Source organism: Bos taurus, chromosome 6 (genome assembly GCF_002263795.3).
Source record: "Bos taurus isolate L1 Dominette 01449 registration number 42190680 breed Hereford chromosome 6, ARS-UCD2.0, whole genome shotgun sequence".
NCBI classification, from domain to species: Eukaryota; Metazoa; Chordata; class Mammalia; order Artiodactyla; family Bovidae; genus Bos; species Bos taurus.
The window spans coordinates 67,450,814-67,471,343 of record NC_037333.1 but is presented as its reverse complement, the minus strand read 5'-3'; positions in this window follow the sequence as shown (position 1 = coordinate 67,471,343).

The following is a 20,530-nucleotide window of genomic DNA, read 5'->3' as shown; positions in this document are numbered from 1 at the left end:
CAAGAAATCAGGCCCAAAGCACAGGTTACAGTGAAGATGGTACCTTCTCTTAAGTGACCATCAGAATTAATCTCATTATGTCAAATGCCGGCTATATTTCAGCCACACAAACAGAAGTGTAAGCTCCTGGGTCATTCATTATCATTCATAGAGTTTAGTACATCCACTGGTCTGAATCAGTCGCTCACTCTTCCCCAGTTAGCCATACCCTTCCACTGTGTGTCTTGGAACTTGTAGTACCTCTTTCCTTAACTGAAGTTTGGCTTTGAAGACATATTTGCTCAGTTGTCTCAAGTGGTAGTCGTGTTTCCTCCTACACCCCAGTTGAAGAGGACCCCAAGGTGATGCCCTTGATTCTCGATGCTACTTTTAGGTATCTTTATTGTTTTTCCTCCCTAAGCAACAATGACAACAACAAACTCAGCTTTGTACTTCTTTGAAGTACATGCTCTCAGACCACCATCTCTCTTTATTGAATTGTCTCCCATCCTCTTGCTAACTTTTCCTTTTTCAGGGAAGATTTTAGATTCTGGTTTTACTGTCTTCCGCCCCAGCACTACTCTATAATCTTGTGTCGGGTGATGCCAGCGTTTATAAAAATTATTCATGTAAACACCCTAGCCTCTGAGTTCCTCAGTCTTCTCACTTCCAATATTATGTTCCTCCACTGCATTTCAGCAAAATGCTATCATGGTCATATGTCTTGAAGAACTTCCTACCATATTACTATATCGCCTCTAGAAATCTTGATTTCCAGTATTCTGTTTACTCTTCTGATCAATCATCTCTCAACTTTCTATCTCTACCATCACTACCATACCCAATCAACCTTTTTGGAGCAGCCAGCTAGTAGCCTACCACTTCTTCACTGGCTATTTTTTCTCCTGTGTTGCTGTCCTTTCTGTCTTTGTGGCTTACTGGAACCAATCACTCCATTGCATATACCACAACTACCACACCCTTCTCATTTTCCATCTTACTCACTAGAAAAACCCAACCCCATATTAAACAGAATTCTTTATCTACTTCACATCATCAATGAGCCATTGAACATGGCTTGAGAAGAATATACAACCATGTTGACTGCTCTTACATCAAGAAAAATTTTAACCATAAATTTCAAGTCAGCCTTACTCTGTTCAATAGTCTTGCTACATTTTCCTGGTCAATTCACCTCTCCTAGGTAAGTATTTCACAGCTTTCCCTCTACCTTCAAACCTTAAACATCCCCCCAGTTCATTTCTCAGTCTTAAATAATGACCACTCTTCTGATTTGACTGAGAAAATAGAAGAAATTGGAAGAGAACCATCTCATTTTTTTCTTCACTACATCTATCAGCCTGCCAGCATCTGTACCTAAATATTTCACCTTCCCTTCTGTTATCCTGAATAACAATCAGTGCTCCCATCTGAAGTCAATATTTCCATGTATACACCTTATCCTGTGCTTTTGACCCATCAACAATTTCAATCCAGCATTTCTTCCCTTTCTTGCATCCACAATTTTTCCTTCTACTCTTAATATACAAGCAGGATATAAATTCTCCCTAGTGTCCTTGTTCTTCTAAACTAATATCACCCTTTCCTACTCCTTTTTACTATAACACGTGCATGTGTGCTAAGTTCCTTCAGTCTTGTCTGACTCTTTGCAACCCTATGGACTGTAACCTGCCAGACTCCTCTTGTCCATGGAATTTTCCAGGCAAGAATACTGGGATGGGTTGCCATTCCCTTCTCCAGGGGATCTTCCTGACCCAGAGATCAAACCTGTGTCTCTATGTCTCCTGGATTAGCAGGGAACTTCTTTACCACTGGCACCACTGGGAAGGCCCTTTACTGCAATAGTCTGTTACAAAAAGTCTATTATTAATGTCTCCATTTTGTCACCTCATAGTTTCAACTCAACTCTATTTCCAGAATTTACACTTGTCACGATCAAATAACCACCACTGTCTTGCCAAATCCAGAACTCATGTCTCAGTTCTCACCTGCTTGCCCTCTTACTAGCATTTAAACTGGGGATCACTCCCCACTTAAACATTTCTTCACTTGGCTTCCAGATCCCATCTCTCTCCTGCTTCTCCTGCTTCATTGACTCCTGTTTGCAAGACTATTAAATATTGGAGCACATCAGGGCTGAGTTGTTTGCCTTTGTTTACTTATGCTTATTTATGCTCATTTTCTAGATGCTTTAGTCCCACGGCCTTAGATACCATCTATATACTGAAGCCTTCCAATTTATCTCTTTCCATGAGCTCCAGACTCAGAGCCCAACTCCTGCTTGATAATCCCTTTGCATGACTTGGATGACTACTTGATAACTCCAACTTCAACTCTTAACTTCCTTTCCCAAAACTGCTCCTTTGCCCTGTGTTCCCCTTCTGAATGAGTATTTGGCACCACTGATCTGACAGTCATTCTAGACTCCTTTCTAAATTCCATCATATTTAATCCATCAGCAAGTACTGTCAGCTCTATCTATATCATAATATATTCAGTGAAATTTTACCACCTTCATTGTTACCACTCAAGTCCAGGCTAACAAGACTCTTCTTCTTCCTCTTTCTTCATCTCCCCTGTGGGCCCACACATCTCTTTTCTGCATTCTTCTCTTTTCCCTTCATTCTTATTCTCCTTTCAAAATCTTAGTTCAGTTCAGTTGCTCAGTCGTGTCCAACTCTTTGCGACCCCATGGACTGAGCCAGTAAGCCAGGCTTCCCTGTCTATCACCAACTCCCAGAGCTTCTCAAACTCATGTCCATCGAGTCGGTGATGCCATCCAACCTTCTCATCCTCTCTTGTCCCCTTCTCCTCCTGCCTTCAGGAAGCATCTTTCCCAGCATCAGGGTCTGTTCCAATGGGTCAGTTCTTTGCATCAGGTGGCCAAAGTTTTGGAGCTTCAGCTTTAGCATCAGTCTTTCCAATGAATATTCAGGACTGATTTCCTTTAGGATTGACTGGTTTGGTCTCTTGCAGTCCAAGGGGTTCTCAAGAGTCTTCTCCAAACACCACAGTTCAAAAGTATCAATTCAAAATCTCTCCTCCAGTCTTTTGCAATATTCCTCTAACAAGTCTCTCTGGTTCAATTCTTGTCCTCACAAAACACATACTTTATATGTAATCCAGAAGTATCTTCTTCAATTGGTAAATCCAATCTTGTCATTCATCAGAGTAAAGCCCTACAGTGGTTTCCCATTGCATTTGGAATACAAACCCAGTCTTTACCCATGTTTACAAGGCCCTCATGACCTGGCAACCTCTCTTTCCTTCATTCTGATTTAGCAAATTGGACTCCCTCCTCTTCTTTGAATGTGCTGAACTTGTTTCTATCATGGGGGAAAATACAGCTATAGAGAATCTTGCTTTTAGGATAGACAACAACTTAACAGAGTTCTGGTTAATTAAACATGTTGGAATTCAGATGGATCTATCAGTTGAATCAAATTGCATCTTGTATATATTTGTGGATTGATTGTTGATGAGTAGTGAACCCCACAGGCGTGTCAGAAAGCTTATAATCATTCAGTACTTTGGCAATTGCAGATGCTAGTTGCTCTTTAGCCAAGACTGCTTGATTTGGGTTATTTATATCACAATGTACTTCTGTTTTCCACTGGGATGTGAGATGGAAGACATTACTTTCATGATTATTATCATAATAAGCACTCAAGAAATCTGTCTTTGGGTTATATTTGAATCAACTCAGGATTCTTCTTTCCTTCTTTCTCTTTCTTTATCTCTGCTGTGGGAAAAGGCCCACACATCTCTTTTCTGCTTTCTTCTCTTTTTCCTTCATTCTTATTCTCCTTTGAAAATCTGTTTTACTTTTCTCAAATACTAAGCTAGTCTGTACTCCAAGCAACTTAATGGCAAAGTCAGTGCTTATGTTCTTCACTAGCATATTGCTTGGCATATAACTGGCATTAATAATAATTATAGAATGCATGGATGAATGGAAAATAGAAATTACTCAGTTTGCAAACAGGAACCAAGCATTTTATTGTTGTTAGGGCCTACTAGGGGAAAAGACCTGATCTTTGTAGAATTCAAAATGTTTCATTGTGGTTAGAAAAGGGTTGTCATGACAGAAAGGCCAGCAGTGGTCCCTTAAGAATTTTATTAACAGTAAATGCTGGAGAGGACGTGGAGAAAAGGGAACCATCCTGCTCTATTGGTGGGAATGTAAATTGATACAGCCGCTATGGAGATTCCTTAAAAAACTAGGAATAAACAGTCCATGGGGTGACACAGGGTCAGACATGACTGAGTGACTGAGCATATACACACACACATAAACCCACACCCCAGTGTTCACTGCAGCACTATTTACAATAGCTAGGACCTGGAAACAACCTAGATGTCCATTGACAGATGAATGGATAAGAAGATGTGGTACATATACACAATGGAATATTACTCAACCATAAAAAGAATGCATTTCAGTCAGTTGTAGCGAGGTGGATGAACCTAGAGCCTGTTACAGAGTGAAGTAGGTCAGGAAGAGAAAAACGATTATTGTATACTGTATGTGTGCTTAGTTGCTCAGTCATGTCCAACTCTTTGCGACCCTATGGACTATAGTCTGCCAGGGTCTGCTATCCGTGGGATTTTCTGGGCAAGAATATTGAAGTTGTTTCCTGCTCCGATCGTATAATAACACACAGTGGTGGTGTAGTAGCTCAGTCGTGTCTGACTCTTTGCGACCCTGTGGACCGTAGCCTTCCAGGTTCCTCTGTCCGTGGGATTTCCCAGGCAAGCATGCTGGAGTGGGTTGCCATTTCCTTCTCCAGAGGATCTTCCCAACCCTGGGATCAAACCTGCATCTCCTGTTTCGCAGGTGAATTCTTTACTGCTGATCCACCAAGGAAGCCTGTAATACATACGTATGGAATCTAGAAAAAGGGTACCAATAAACCTATCTGCAGGGCAGCAATGGAGATGCACACGTAGAGAACAGACTGTGGACACAGCAGGGGAAGGAGAGGGTGAAATGAATTGAGAACGTAGCATTGACGTATATACACAGTGCTCAGTTGCTAAGGCAGGTCTGACTCTTTGCAACCCCATGGACTGCAGCCCTCCAGGGTCCTCTGTGCATGGGATTTCCCAGGCAAGAACACTGGAGTGGATTGCCATTTCCTTCTCCAATACATAAACTACCATGTGTAAAATAAATAACTATTGGAAAGCTGCTTTATAACACAGGGAGCCCAGCCTGGAACTCTGTGACAACCCAGAGGGATGGCATGGGGTGGTGTGGGAGGGAGGCTCAAGGAAGGGATATATATATATATATATATATAGTTATATATGGAAACCCACTCCAGTACTCTTGCCTGGAAAATCCCATGGACGAAGGAGCCTGGTAGGCTATGGTCCGTGGGGTCGCAAAGAGTTGGACACGACTGGGCGACTTCACTTTTTTACTTTCTTTATAGTTACATAGTTATGACTGATTCATGTTGTTGTATGGTAGAAACCAACCAACACAATTGCTGTAAAGCAATTATCCTCCAATTAGAGCCTGGCGGGCTATAGTCCACGGAGTGGCAAAGAGTCAGACACAACTGAGTGACTAAGCAACAACAACAATAAGAATTTTCCTAGGAACATGAATTACCTGAATGGTGGGATTTACAACCATGACAGCCATCATAGTTGAGGGCTCAGCCTTAGTCTCACAGGCTCTAAAAACCAATATTGTCAACATACAAAGAATCCATTCATTTCTTAGGACTGACCTAACATTACCTAAACTCAAAATAATGACGTAAGAACCAGAAAGTCTGGACCTGAATTTGAGCAAACTCCGGGAGAGAGTGAAGGACAGGGAATGCTGTCCTGGCATGCTGTAGTCCATGGGGTTGCAAAGAGTTGGACACAACTTAGTGACTGAACAACAAAAATGAATGTCAATTTATTAGTTTATAATGTGAACCATAATCATCATAAGAATTAGAATATATGAAGTCTGTGTGATCATACATGTCTGCAGGTAGAACCTCATAAGAAGCTGTATCAAATAAGAAGGTTACTTGGTGAACAGGGATTGGGGACACATTACAGCATAGTGATTAAGACTCAGACTTGACTTCAGATCCTGGGTCTACCATTGACTAGCTCTGTGACCTTGGGCAAGTTACTAAAGCTGTGAACACCTTCGTTTCTTCATATGTAAGATGGAAATAATAATGTTTCCTACCTGCAGAAGATGTATTTCGGGATGTTTTCACACTGGTTGACTTCCTCTAAGAATAGCCATCTTCCCTCCCTCCATCCCTTCATATATATGGGCCTCTCATATCCATGTTTTATGGTATGATCTTGTACCACTGTGCAGAGGGAAATGAATGAGAGGACTCTTTATTGAGGTGTGGCTGATCAGATTCTTTCTCTCAGAAACTTGCAATTTAGACCCAGAGATTGTATCCAGTCTGCTCTCTTTTTTTTAAATTTGGCTGCACTGAGTCTTAGTTGGGACATGCAGGAACTTCACTGCAGCATGCTGGATCTTTAGTTGCAGCTCGTGGGATCCTGTTCTCTGACCAGGGATTGAACCTGGCCCCCTGCACTGGGAGTGCAGTCTTAGCCACTGGATCACCAGGGAAGTCCTTGCTCTATTTTCTCGAATGAAATAATGTGACCTTGGGGTCAGGGGCTGCCTATCCGTGTGCTGCCAGAGCTAGTTGAGGCTGGCCTGCAGAGAAAGGCAGAAGGGAATGAAGCAGACTTTGCTAAGAAAAGAAGAAACCAGAGGCCATAGGCCCCAGAGAGAGCGCCTGGGGCAGTGCCTGCCAGCTCCCTCTTCCAAGTCCTTCAGAGGCTCGGTGGCTTTACCTTTTCTGGAGACATCCCTGTGTTCTCTCATAAAGTTCCTCTTCTTGCTTAAGCTAATTAGGGTTGTTTCTGCCATTTGCAACAAAAGAACCTTGACCATTACAGCACTACATGGTATTTGTAAGATGTCAGTAAGTTAAGACATGTAGAACACCTGTGATAATAGTGTTCCTACCACTAGGATTGACAGATCAGCTTGTTCAATCATGGTTCAGTTCAGTTCAGTTCAGTCGCTCAGTCGTGTCCCCCTCTTTGTGACCCCACGGACTGCCATATGCCAGGCCTCCCTGTCCATCACCAACTCCTGGAGTTTGCTTAAACTCATGTCCATAGAGTCGGTGATACCATCTCATCCTATGTTGTCCCATTCTCCTCCTGCCTTCAATCTTTCCCAGCATCAGGATCTTTTCCAATGAGTCAGTTCTTGTGTCCTTCCTCTATAGGGGCTTGGATGAAGCCTGCTCTCAGTTTTCTGTGACTCTTCTATTCGTCTGCCTTCATGGATAACCATCCCCATTCTGATGGACTCTTGTCTTTTTTAGATATGATGGCATATTTTATCTTCTTCAGACAAGTCTGGTGGGAGCCATTCTCTTCATGGTGACTTTGGATTTCTCCTCTCTGATTTATTATGTGTTGGTTTTCCAGTGAACTCCAGAATGACTTTTAGAGTCCTCTCATTTCCAAATTCCTTAAGGACATCTCAATGCAGTCTCCAAATACTGACAGTAGTCTGTGGCCCACTTGACTTGTCTGCTCACGGGTATTGAATAGCCTGAGAGGACTTGACCATTCTATTGTCTGTCTCATTTTCACCCTCTTCAGATTCAACTGTAGGTTTCTTAGGGGCATTGACTGGGGCTACAGCCAGGCTTCTCTAGCTCGGCTGCTCTCAATTTCTTCATGGTGGTTTAGTCGCTCAGTCATGTCTGACTCTTGTGATCCTATGGACTGTAGCCTGCCAGCTTCCTCTGTCCATGGGATTTTCCAGGCAAGAATACTAGAGTGGGGTGCCACTTTCTTCTCCTGGGGATCCTCCTTACCCAGGGATCGAACCCCAGTCTTCTGCATTGCAGATGGATTCTTTACCTTCTGAGCTACCAGGGAAGCCCCAATGCCTTCATGATTAAATATTAAATCTCTTGATTTCTTTGTTTACCTTCTTGGACCCTGCTCTTCTGAGACCTTTCTCTGTGATGTAGGCAAGGGTAATGAAGGAATCTGGGGAATAGCGTATAGACCAATTTGATCCAAACATTAGAGCAAAGTGGAAGATGGTGCTAGAAAAATAGGATGGGGTCTATAATGAGATTGCTATTAAAAACAATAATCTGGATTCTCTGAGGCTGTCAGAATCTCCATGTCAGGAAAGGAATGAACTTGAAGGTCAGGTGCTTTTTCTCTCGCCATCACTTGACAATCACTGCTGACTCCATTATGCTGGTGAGGAAGAGCTCTCTCCCATTAGCACTGCCACTTCAAACTTGTTATAGTCACCATTTTTTACTGCTTTTGCTGAAGGTTCTTCAGTCACAAGTTCTCCAACGTGAAGGACACTTTTTATGTTGGTACCATTTTGGAGGCCAGAACAAACTGTTTCCTTACTTGCATGAAAATTACCAGGCTGACATCGTACAGACTAAAAATGTTCACATAACAGGACTTCTATAAACAGATCCAAAATAGTAAATTTTGTTAGGAGATTATCCACAGCCATCAGATATCTACATATGGTTTGTAAAGCTTGTCTTATGGAAAATGTGACCTGCTGTAGTACTGGCACATGGAAAGTTGAGAATTTTCTTGAAGGGTAAAAACCCACACAGGTAAGATTTACATTGCTTCATTGATTGAGGGAAACATCATAATTTCTTAAAGGTAAGATGTTTCTTTGCAGGACAATTTAGAATATTGTTTGGTTACTATGGATTTTTTTCTTTCTGTGTTAAATGAGTAATTTATTGAAATAAGATTTTATTTTTTTCGGTTGGTTTGTAAGAATATTTACTTATATTGGCACTTTTATTATATGTAGAAAATAAATATTTTCTGGTGTGGTAAACATCCTGAAAAAATGAAAAATCCATCACATTGTTTTGCTGCTTGAATCTGAGCCTCTGTTTCTCTGTTATCATATTATCAATGTGGCTACTATATTACTAATCTATTTGTCTTCTACTTAATTAATAATTAATATATTCTATTTCAGTTATTAATACTCTAGCATTCAGGCTGAATTTACACTTTCAAAACAGTAGTAAAACATTAATGCTTTTATTTGGATACATCAAGCAAACAAAAAAAAGACACTAACCAGTAGATGACAAAATATCGAGATAATTGTGGCAAAGCTGTTTTTAAATGTATCAATTTGATTGACCCAATTCCCTATTTCACTTTGCTATAGATGACCTCATAGGAATATGTACTTATAAACCATTGTGTTTTTTCATTATTATCTCACTTGGGTAGTAAGATTACTGTTATGTGTATATCTAAAGTGGTTTTTGCAGTATCTCAGAACCACCTGGAAAATAGGCAAGTAAAGCCAAATTTAGAAGATAAACCTTGAAAAAGATAATGGAATAGGGCCTGAGCCAAAGGCTATGGTTCTACAGAACCCACTTTTTTCATATCTTTCTGTCTCCTCTATTCTTCTCACTCTGTCCTGAGAGCTTACCTTAGCTTTTTTTTTAATCAGATGAGGCTTCCAGCTATAGAAAATTGTGGCATGTTTATCAAACCTTCTCTATTTACCTTGGAAAAAGTAATCAGTTTTCATTTTGAATCAGATTTAAAGGCAGAACAGAGGGAGGAAAAAAAAAGGGGTTTTCTGGAATCTATAATAGAATCCAAGATGCTGCCCACTGAGTTTCTCCTGAACTTTTTTTTAGTAATTTATTTAATTATTTGTATATTTATTTTTGGCTGCGCTGGGTCTTCATTGCTGTGCACAGTCTTCCTCTAGCTGCAGTGAGTGGGGTCGACTCTCTAGTTGCAGGCTTCTCATTATGGTGCCTTCTCATCATAGTGGCTCCTCTTATTGCAGAGCACGGGGTCTAGAGCATGTGTGGCTCAGCAGTTGTGGTGCATGGGCTTACTTGCCCCGCATCATGAGGGATCTTCCTGGACCAGGGATCGAACCAGTGTCTCCTGCATTGCGAGGCTGAATCTTAACCACTGGACCAGGGAAGCCCCTTTCCTGAATTTTTGATGTATGAAGTCACAGGGATGAAAAGCAGTTGAACTTCCTCAAGAAAATGATGATGTAACTGGTAAAAGTGGGCCAAACTGGATGCAACCAACAGAGGTATCCCTCTTTATCCTGAATGCTGGCAAAAAACGATATTGAAACAACTTAAGAAAAAGTGATTATTGTCTTGAATGCTGGCATCAGAATTCTTCTTAGGGAGAATGTCAAACTGTCTTTGTTTTGGAGGAATGCCTCAATAAGTGATTGAGATCCTGAAGTCTTGGTCATCTGCTGGTGACAAAGCTTTAGGGAGGAGTCAAAACTGCTTCGTTTGGGAATTTGCTCAATAGGAGGAAAGAAATTCTTGGCTGCTAAAAGACTGTTGAGAAGACAGAGGAGGGAAAAAAAAAACATGTTAAGAGAGTGAGCATGACCCAGGGATCCTGGCGGACGACCATGAAAAACCACTGGTGGTAGTTGGCCGAAAGGACTCTCAACAAATGAGTATAAGAAAATTCTGCTTTGAACTGTTTGCAAGGCTGTGCTTGATGGGACTGCTTCCTGTAACTCCCAGCTCTCCTGTGATATCTACCACTCTAACAATGTTTCCAACTTTGTTGGTCTTCTTGATAGTGAAAGAGCTCAAAAGTGAATCTTACAAATGAAAGAATGAGCCTGGAGGCAAGGGTAATAATATGGTCCTCCATCCCATATCTCTGCCTTGGTAATTCCCAAAGTCCTTGAGAAGGTTTCTGCTTGAGTAAAAGGTGTGCAGGCTGATTTTTTAAATCTTAAGGAACTAGGTTTCTCTAGCTGATATCTTGGTTTTATGGGAGGGAATGTATTTGTTTCCTTAATATAGGTTTGGGAGATAAAATACAGTATGCCTAGTTATATATGAATTTTAGATAAACAAAGAGGATTTTTTTGATGTAACTACGTACCAAACATTGCATTGGGTATCAGTTCAGTTCAGTTGTTCAGTCGTATCCGACTTTTTGTGACCTCATGGACTGCAGCACACCAGGCTTCCCTGTCCATCACCAACTCCTGAAGCTTGCTCAACTCATGTCCATCAAGTTAGTGAGATATTGGGTATATTTCTGTACAAATGAGTACTCTCTTCAGGGTTTCCATAGAAGCCCAAGACAGTCACCTCGCTGAATTTGGGGCTCATTCCCAGTAAATAGTACAATCTCTTGGGGAAGAGACTAGGGTCTGACCCAAGGCTATCCCATGGAACACATTTCTTCATTTCTTTCTGCTTCTCTCTCCTCCTCACTCTTACCTTTCTCCTACAATTCTTTCCCATGATTCTCTAAACTTAGCTGGGGCTGCACCAAGGGAAGAAATTGATAGGTAGCACATAGTTAAGTCTCCTCCTCCATAAAGGGATGATAATAATGCCTTCTTATGGATTAGTTATGAAATTCAATTTTGTTAATACAGTAAGTCTCTTACAAATGAACAAGTTCTGTTCCAAGAGTGCCATTGTAAGTCCTATTTGTTTGTATAAGTCCAGCGAGGTTAGCCTTGGTACCCAACTAGCACAACTGGCTATACAGTACTGTACTGTTCAGTTCAGTCGCTCAGTCATGTCCAACTCTTTGTGACCCCATGGACTGCAGCATGCCAGGCCTTCCTGTCCATTACTAACTCCTGGAGTTTACTCAAACTCATGTCCATTGAGTCAGTGATGCCATCTAACTGTCTCATCCTCTGTTGTCCCCTTCTCCTCCTGCCTTCAATCTTTCCCAACATCAGGTTTTTTTCAAATTAATCAGCTCTTCGCATCAGGTGGCCAAAGTATTGGAGTTTCAGCTTCAACATCAGTCCTTCAAATGAACACCCAGGACTGATCTCCTTTAGGATGGACTGGTTGGATCTCCTTGTAGTCCAAGGGGCTCTCAAGAGTCTTCTCCAACACCACAGTTCAAAAGCATCAATTCTTCGGTGCTCAGCTTTCTTTAGAGTCCAACTTTCACATCCATACGTGACTACTGGAAAAACCATAGCCTTGACTAAGTGGACCTTTGTTGTCAAAGTAATGTCTCTGCTTTTTAATATGCTGTCTAGGTTGGTCATAACTTTTCTTCCAAGGAGTAAGCGTCTTTTAATTTCATGGCTGCAGTCACCATCTGCAGTGATTTTAGAGCCCCCCCAAATAAAGTCAGCTACTGTTTCCACTGTTTCCCAATCTATTTGTCATGAAGTGTTGGGACCGGATGCCATGATCTTAGTGTTCTGAATGTTGAGCTTTAAGCCAACTTTTTCACTCTCCACTTTCACTTTCATCAAGAGACTCTTTAGTTCCTCTTCACTTTCTGCCATAAGGGTGGTATCATCTGCATATCTGAGGTTATTGACATTTTTCCCAGCGATCTTGATTCCAGCTTGTGCTTCATCCAGCCCAGCATTTCTCATGATGTATTCTTCATATAAGTTAAATAAGCAGGATGACAATATACTGCCTTGACATACTCCTTTTCCTATTTGGAACCAGTCTGTTGTTCCATGTCCAGTTCTAACTGTTGCTTCCTGACCTGCATGCAGGTTTCTCAAGAGGCAGGTCAGGTTGTCTGGTATTCCCATCTCTTTCTGAATTTTCCACAGTTTATTGTGATCCACACAGTCAAAGGCTTTGGCATAGTCAATAAAGCAGAAATAGATGTTTTTCTGGAACTCTCTTGCTTTTTTGATGATCCAGCAGATGTTGGCAATTTGATCTCTGGTTCCTCTGCCTTTTCTAAAACCAGTTTGAACATCTGGAAGTTCACGGTTCACATATTGCTGAAGCCTGGCTTGGAGAATTTTAAGCATTACTTTGCTAGCGTGTGAGATGAGTGCAATTGTGCGGTAGTTTGAGTATTCTTTGACATTGCCTTTCTTTGGGATTGGAATGAAAACTGACCTTTTCCAGTCCTGTGGCCACTGCTGAGTTTTCCAAATTTGCTGGCATATGGAGTGCAGCACTTTCACAGCATCATCTTTTAGGATTTGAAATAGCTCAACTGGAATTCCATCACCTCCACTAGCTTTGTTCATAGTGATGCTTCCTAAGGCCTACTTGACTTCACATTCCAGGATGTCTGGCTCTAGGTGAGTGATCACACCATCGTGATTATCTGGGTCGTAAAGATCTTTTTTCTTTTTAGGTTTATAATACTTTTCACACAAATAATACATAAAACCAAGCGCAAAAAATAAAGGAACATTTAAAATCTTACAGTACAGTATCTTGAAAAGTACAGTAGTACAGTACAACAGCTGACACACAGGGGCTGGCATTGAGTGAACAGGCAGGAAGAGTTACTGACTGGAGGAGGGAGAGAAGTGGGCGATGGTAGAGCTGAAGGATTGTCAGCAATAGGAGACAGTGAGCAAGCTGCAATTTCACTCACGCACGACACTGATGGCACAGGCTCTGGTTACTTGCTGGATTCAATTCTATCTACAATTTTATGAAGATGATCGAGTGATGTCTGGGTAGTAGCTCTTTTTTTCTCATCATAGATGACGTGGTAGCATTGGACTTCATCCTGAACAGCTCCTGCAACCTTGGTGTACCGTTCCACGTTAGGGTCCTCAGATAAAGAAGTTCCCCTTGCCATTTTCCACATCATGAATCTCTTCTGTTCTTCAGTTACTTCTTCCTCTTGTCTCTCTTCATCCTTTCTCTGGGTCTCCAATTTCAACATATCTTCATTAATAAGCTCCTTGTGTTCCACAGTAAGGAATTCAATGAAGTCGTCCTCTTACAGATTTAGCTTGAAATAAAGATACTGTAGTACTGTATTCTTTACAGCACTGTAAAGTACACAAAAGCACCACCACTGGTAGAGGATGCTCACGTGTGACAATGTATGCCAGAAAGATGAACCAGCTTATATGATTGGACATGTAAACACATGTTCGCATCTTTGAAAGTTTGCAACTTGAAGGTTTGGATGTAGGGGACCTATGTACATGTAAAATATTAAGAACATACTGGCTATTACTACTTTACTAGGTAAAATACTTATGTCTGACTCTAGGGCATGGAGTCTAGGGTCTAGAAACCTTTGACTATTGCAGTCATTATGGTTTTCCCTCATTAATTTTGTCCACACTGTAATGAGTGATCTTTGAAAAATGAAAATCTGACCATGTTATGGCTTTGACTTAAAGCTTTGAAGGTTTTCTAGGACTTTGAAGAAAGACTTCAGTTCAGTTCAGTTCAGTCGCTCATTCGTGTCTGACTCTTTGCCACCCCATGAATCGCAGCATGCCAGGCCTCCCTGTCCATCACCAACTCCTGGAGTTCACTCAGACTCACATCCATTGAGTCAGTGATGCCATCCAGCCATCTCATTCTCTGTTGTCCCCTTCTCCTCCTGCCCCCAATCCCTCCCAGCATCAGAGTCTTTTCCAATGAGTCAACTCTTCGCATGAGGTGGCCACAGTACTGGAGTTTCAGCTTTACCATCATTCCTTCCAAAGAACACCCCCGGCAGATCTCCTTCAGAATGGACTGATTGGATCTCCTTGCAGTCTGAGGGACTCTCAAAAGTCTTTTCCAACACCACAGTTCAAAAGCATCAATTCTTCGGTGCTCAGCTTTCTTCACAGTCCAACTTTCACATCCATACATGACCACTGGAAAAACCATAGCCTTGACTAGACGGACCTTTGTTGGCAAAGTAACGTCTCTGCTTTTGAATATGGTGTCTCAGTTGGTCATAACTTTTCTTCCAAGGAGTAAGCGTCTTTTAATTTCATGGCTGCAATCACCATCCTCAGTGATTTTGGAGCCCCAAAAAATAAAGTCTGAAACTGTTTCCACTGTTTCCCCATCTATTTCCCATGAAGAGATGGGACCCGATGCCATGATCTTAGTTTTCTGAATGCTGAGCTTTAAGCCAACTTTTTCACTCTCCTCTTTCACTTTCATCAAGAGGCTCTTTAGTTCCTCTTCACTTTCTACCATTAGGGTGAAGAAAGACTTACTAGGCCCTGAATGCTTTTCCTTTACCTATTTCTCAAATTTAAATCCTTATTAACTCATTGTTTAACTTCTATTTCTCCAACTTAATTTCCTTTCATTTTGTATTTTCCAGGCAGACAGATTTTTTAGTGCCATTAAGGTTCCCTATATGCTGTGCCTTCTGCCTGAAATATTTTCCTTCTCCCCCGTCTCCCACCCTCCTGCACTTCACTATGTCAGTTCATACTAATTTTCCAGTCCTTGTCAAAAGTGAAGTCTTCTCTGACCTCCTAGTCTAGATTACAAGTCACAGTTTAGAGCACCCTGTACTTTTCTTTCATAACCACTAATTACAGTTTCTAACTATATCTTTGTGCGGTTATTTTATCATAAGCCCCATGAGGACAGGGATTGCGCCTATCTTGTTAGCTGTTATAGTCCCCAGGCCTAGCATAATACCGAACATATACTGGGTTGTTGCTGCTGCTGTTGCTGCTGTTTCGTCGCTAAGTCTTGTCCAACTCTTTGCGACCCCATGGACTGTAACCTGCCAGGTTCCTCTGTCCATCGGATTTCCCAGGCAAGAATACTGGAGTGGGTTGCCATTCCCTTGTCCCCGGCATCTTCCCGACCCCAGGATTGAACCTGAGTCACCCAGTAAACTCATTTGGCCAGCAGACTGTTAACCACTGAGCCACTTGGGAAATCCACATACTAGGTACTCAACCCCCCTCAAAATGTTTTTAAATGAATTAGGGTTACGTTAAACAAGAGATCAGTACCACTGCCCATAGACAGATCTGGCCCAATACCTCTTTTTGCATGGCTTGCAAGCCAAGAATGGTTTTTATATTTTTAAATGATTGGGACAAAATAAGAATGATACACCTTGATACATGAAAATTAAATGAAATTCCATTTCAGTGTCCATACATAAAGTTTTATTGAAACATAGCTCTGCATATTCATTTATGTATTCTCTGTGGCCACTTTTGTGCTACAGGAAGAGTTGAGTAGTTGTGACAGACCCCATATAGGCTGCAAAGCCAAAAATATTTACTGTCTGGCCCTTTACAGAAAAAGTTTGCTAACCCTTTTAAACAATAGTAATTCTGGGCTCTGGGGGCAGTTTGTGTTCATAAGCACCTGCAGGTGGCTTTTCTCAATTGTTAACAGTTTGCTTCTGTTGCTGAAACAAATGATCTATTTATTTTGCTTAGTGGGAAGGATTATTTAAAGAGACTTTCCTTTGTCCTTTGTTTTTCTGCTTTTCTGTCAACAGACAGAACCCCCAAGGCAGTCAGTCATATGGTAAACGCCTTTGCCAGTGGTATGATGGCATAACTGTTTCCCTCCAACCCACAAACAATTTCCCAATTTTCTAGATAATTTATTAATTCCTTTCCCAAATGAGAAAATAAGTTGATAGGTGGTAGCAATGAATTAAAATTGCCTACATTTCCCATCAATTTTCCTGCAACTCATAAACCGGGAATGGATTTCTGTTTTCTCATAAAGTAACTATATTCCCTTCCAGTTACAAATTCATACTTACCAGGGCAACACTTTTAAAATACATGTTAGAATCTATGAGGTTTTAAGATAGTTGCAAAGTGATTTCACCATAGTACTGGATGACCATCCCAACAGGGAGAGGTGAACTGTTCATTCCTTTACATAATTTAATATAAAAATCTAATCTGAAAAGTAACCACTGTTTATGCTCTTGGCTACTGAATTTAAAGATATTTTTAGTGACTGAGTACATAAAAAGGATTGTACAGAATATAGGTGCCTCTTTTTTTTTTTGGTCTGCATTGCATGGCTTGTGGGACCTTAGTTCTCCTACTAGAGACTGAACATGGATCTTGGTAGTGAAAGTGCGGAGTCCTAACCACTGAACATCCAGGGAATTCCCTTGGCATCTTTTTTATATTATGCATTTTACTTCTGAGAAGTTGTTTCTGAGTAAAAATAGATCTCATTTGAATAATATTCTAAAAATTCTCTGAGTAATTCACTTATAAAGTCTGCTGCTGCTGCTGCTGAGTCGCTTCAGTCGTGTCCGACTGTGTGACCCCGTAGACGGCAGCCCACCAGGCTCCCCCGTCCCTGGGATTCTCCAGGCAAGAACACTGGAGTGGGTTGCCATTTCCTTCTCCAATGCATGAAAGTGAAAAGTGAAAGTGAAGTCGCCCAGTCGTGTCTGACCCTCAGCTACCCCATGGACTCCAGCCTTCCCAGCTCCTCCATCCATGGGATTTTCCAGGCAAGAGTACTGGAGTGGGGTGCCATTGCCTTCTCAGATTTATAAAGTCAGTATTCCTTAATTTATCTCTTCTTTAAATTCACATTTTTACACAAGGAATCTGTTTAGAATGGAAGTCCCCTTGTAGTGATAAAGGGAAAGAAAAATGGTAAAATACTAACATACCAGCAGTAAAATATTTTGGAAAAAATTAAGATGTTACTGATAAAATATCTCAATTATAAAGCTCCTAAGTGATCTAAAATAGGTATAGAATTTGAATGCAAAATGAATATAATGTTTTATTAATAGAAGGTGATAGGTGATACATTAATCATATATTCCATGAAACAAGAAATCAACTATTTGACTCATTTTAGAAGGTGTTATTTCCAGACCTTTACCATGGCATCAGATTTCTTCTACAAGATGCTTAGCCATTATGAGCTATCCTACCATAAATAATTTATATCCAACTGGGTTGCACAATTTTAAAGAGCACTTTTATATATAAATAAATAAATATATTTAAATAGATATATTTGACTTACTCTAACACAAACATTTCTCCATGTGCTTTAATATGGCTTATAGCATCATTACAATAACTGTGATACAGGATAGATACTATGATATTCATTGATGGTTATTGGACACTTAACCTACATTTTTTGAAACTCAGAAAATGTATGTATTATATGGGCAAAATTTTTTATAAAAGAGCACTTGAATATTTATTGTTTGACACTTTGACAAAAAGGGGCAGCATTCTAAACAATGGTTTTCAAAGAGTGGTCAGTTTCCAAAAGAAAGGAGGGAAACTCTGTAAGATCTGATAGATGCAAAAAAGAATTCAGGAAGCATTTTGCCAGGGCCTCCCATAAACAATAAGAGTTTCTGTACAAAAATTCTGACAGGAAGCTAGCAAGTCTATTAGTTATGATGCTCTAATATTTGTTCATGGGTAGAGTGAAAATTAACAAAAAGTCAAATAGTTTTTCCTCTTCCCCATAAACGTTATGGAGGGAAAAGAAAATCTTAGGAATATTTTAATTTCTAAGCCATCTTTTAAAATGGATGAAAAGGAGCATTGGATCAAGTACTGTGAAATGCAATGAGTTTTCTAGACTCAGTTGGAAGTTTGTACAAATTCTTTATACTATCAAATTTATTCAAAGAACTTTGATTCTGAAGTTATAACTCTCTCCAACCAATTTTTGGTTTTCAGATTTTCCTGTTTTATGAAATAAACTTCCCAATTTAGGTTTTAAAGATATTCTTATTTTATGAAATAATGGGGAGAATAGAAAGATGATTTATTTATATGTATTTTTATACCACTACTTTATGAAATAAAAAAGTTGTTAAACCTTTATCAGTTCTCAAAAATTCCTTGTAAATTTTATTGGTCATAAAATAAAAAAGTTTAGGAACCAGTGATCTAGACTAAGCGCAAAAATAAATTATGATAAGATAGATTTACAATAAAATATTAAATAATTAAAATACACCTAAAATAGTGTTCTGGTTAATTAGATTTTCACATTGTAGGTTAACCTTTTTAGTCTCAGCCTTGTTCATTCAATTTGACATGCATTTATTAAAAGCCTTCAGTTATGTCAGGCATCATTCTAAATGATGCTGATGCAAAGATGTGTATGTATGGCCTTTGCTGTTGGAAACAAACCAGATTAGTGCAAGAGGTAGAAATAGAAACATTTTTAATTCTGTCTTTAGTGTGATGTGCTGTGCTGTGCTTAGTCACTCAGCTGCCTTTGACTCTTTGTGACCCCATCGACTGTAACCCGCCAGGCTCCTCTGTCCTTGGAACTCTCCAGGCAAGAATACTGGAGTGGGTAGCCTATCCCTTCTCCAGGGGATCTTCCTGACTCAGGAATTGAACTGGGGTCTTCTGCATTGCAGGTGGATTCTTTACCAGCTGAGCTACTAGGGAAGCCCCTTTAGTGTGATACCTATAATCAAAATTATATATATATATATGGTATAAGAATAATTAAATCAGGGAGTGGGTACAATCAGAGAAGGCATCACAAAACAGGTAAAGCTTCTTTTAGGTTTTGATGGACAGATGGAAGAGTCTGTCAGGTAAGCATGGAAGGGAAGTCTATCCCACACAAAGGAAACCTCATGCCACAAAGCACGGAGGCTTGAAAAATCATGATCATTGATATCTAAAGAGCAGCCATTTCAAGTGTCAAATGAAGGAGTAGCCAGAGAAGAAACCTGAGAGGTATAAGAGACTTGTATGTTTTGTTGAGATGCTTTGACTTTATTCAATATGTGCTTGGAGAATCTTTAAAGAGTTTTAAGTAGGGGAGTACTGGAAGTCTTTTAGAAAATATATTAGTATCATATTTTTTTTTCCTGCCTCAGTACCATACTGAACATAATTGAATCTTTTACTGATAACTGAAGATCTTTCAGTGATCTTCTAAATGAATATTAGTTCTCATTTTATAAAAGAAGACATTGAAGTATAGAATGCATAGGACTTCCTCCTCTATAGAGATCCAGGAAATATTTTTTGAAGTTTCTTTATAAAACAAATTACTATGAACAGATTTTGTTTTAATGTGTCTTATTCTTGTTAATACTAATAAAGGACTGGGGAAAGAGATTTTGATAGATAGCTTTTAGTGACTGGGTTTTTTCTTAATTTTACTATGGAAAATCACTGATTAATAGATGGTATCCACCTACATGCTGGGTGAGAGATAAAATTGTGCCACTTACAGATAGAATTTGGAAATTCATTATACTCTCTGGAGAATGGAGATACATTCATTAATTCCCCCTGTTGTTTACTCAGTGCATAATAATTCCTATATGAATGTATGGTGAACTGAAAAGAATTTGCCATATACATGGTAACATAATTTTTCTGAGGAAAACTAAATTACTGGCTTACCTTTACATACAAACAAAAGAGAATAAGAGATCGTAATGTGTGAAATTTCACCTTTCCGAAATTTCACCATGTCTGACTCTTTGTCACCCCATGGACTGTAGCCCACCAGGCTCTTTTGTCCATGGAATTCTCCAGGCAAGAATACTGGAATGGGTTGCCATTTCCTTCGGGATCTTCCCGGCCCAGGGACTGAACCCAGGTCTCCCACAATGCGGGAAGTCTCTTTACTGACTGAGTCACCAGGGGATCCCTTTAAAAGTTTTTAACAAAGATCTATATACAAGGATGTTGAAAAGCTTTGGTCATACTGGCATAAATTGGGGGAATATTTTTTATGGCTGTGCTGGGTCTTCGTTGCTG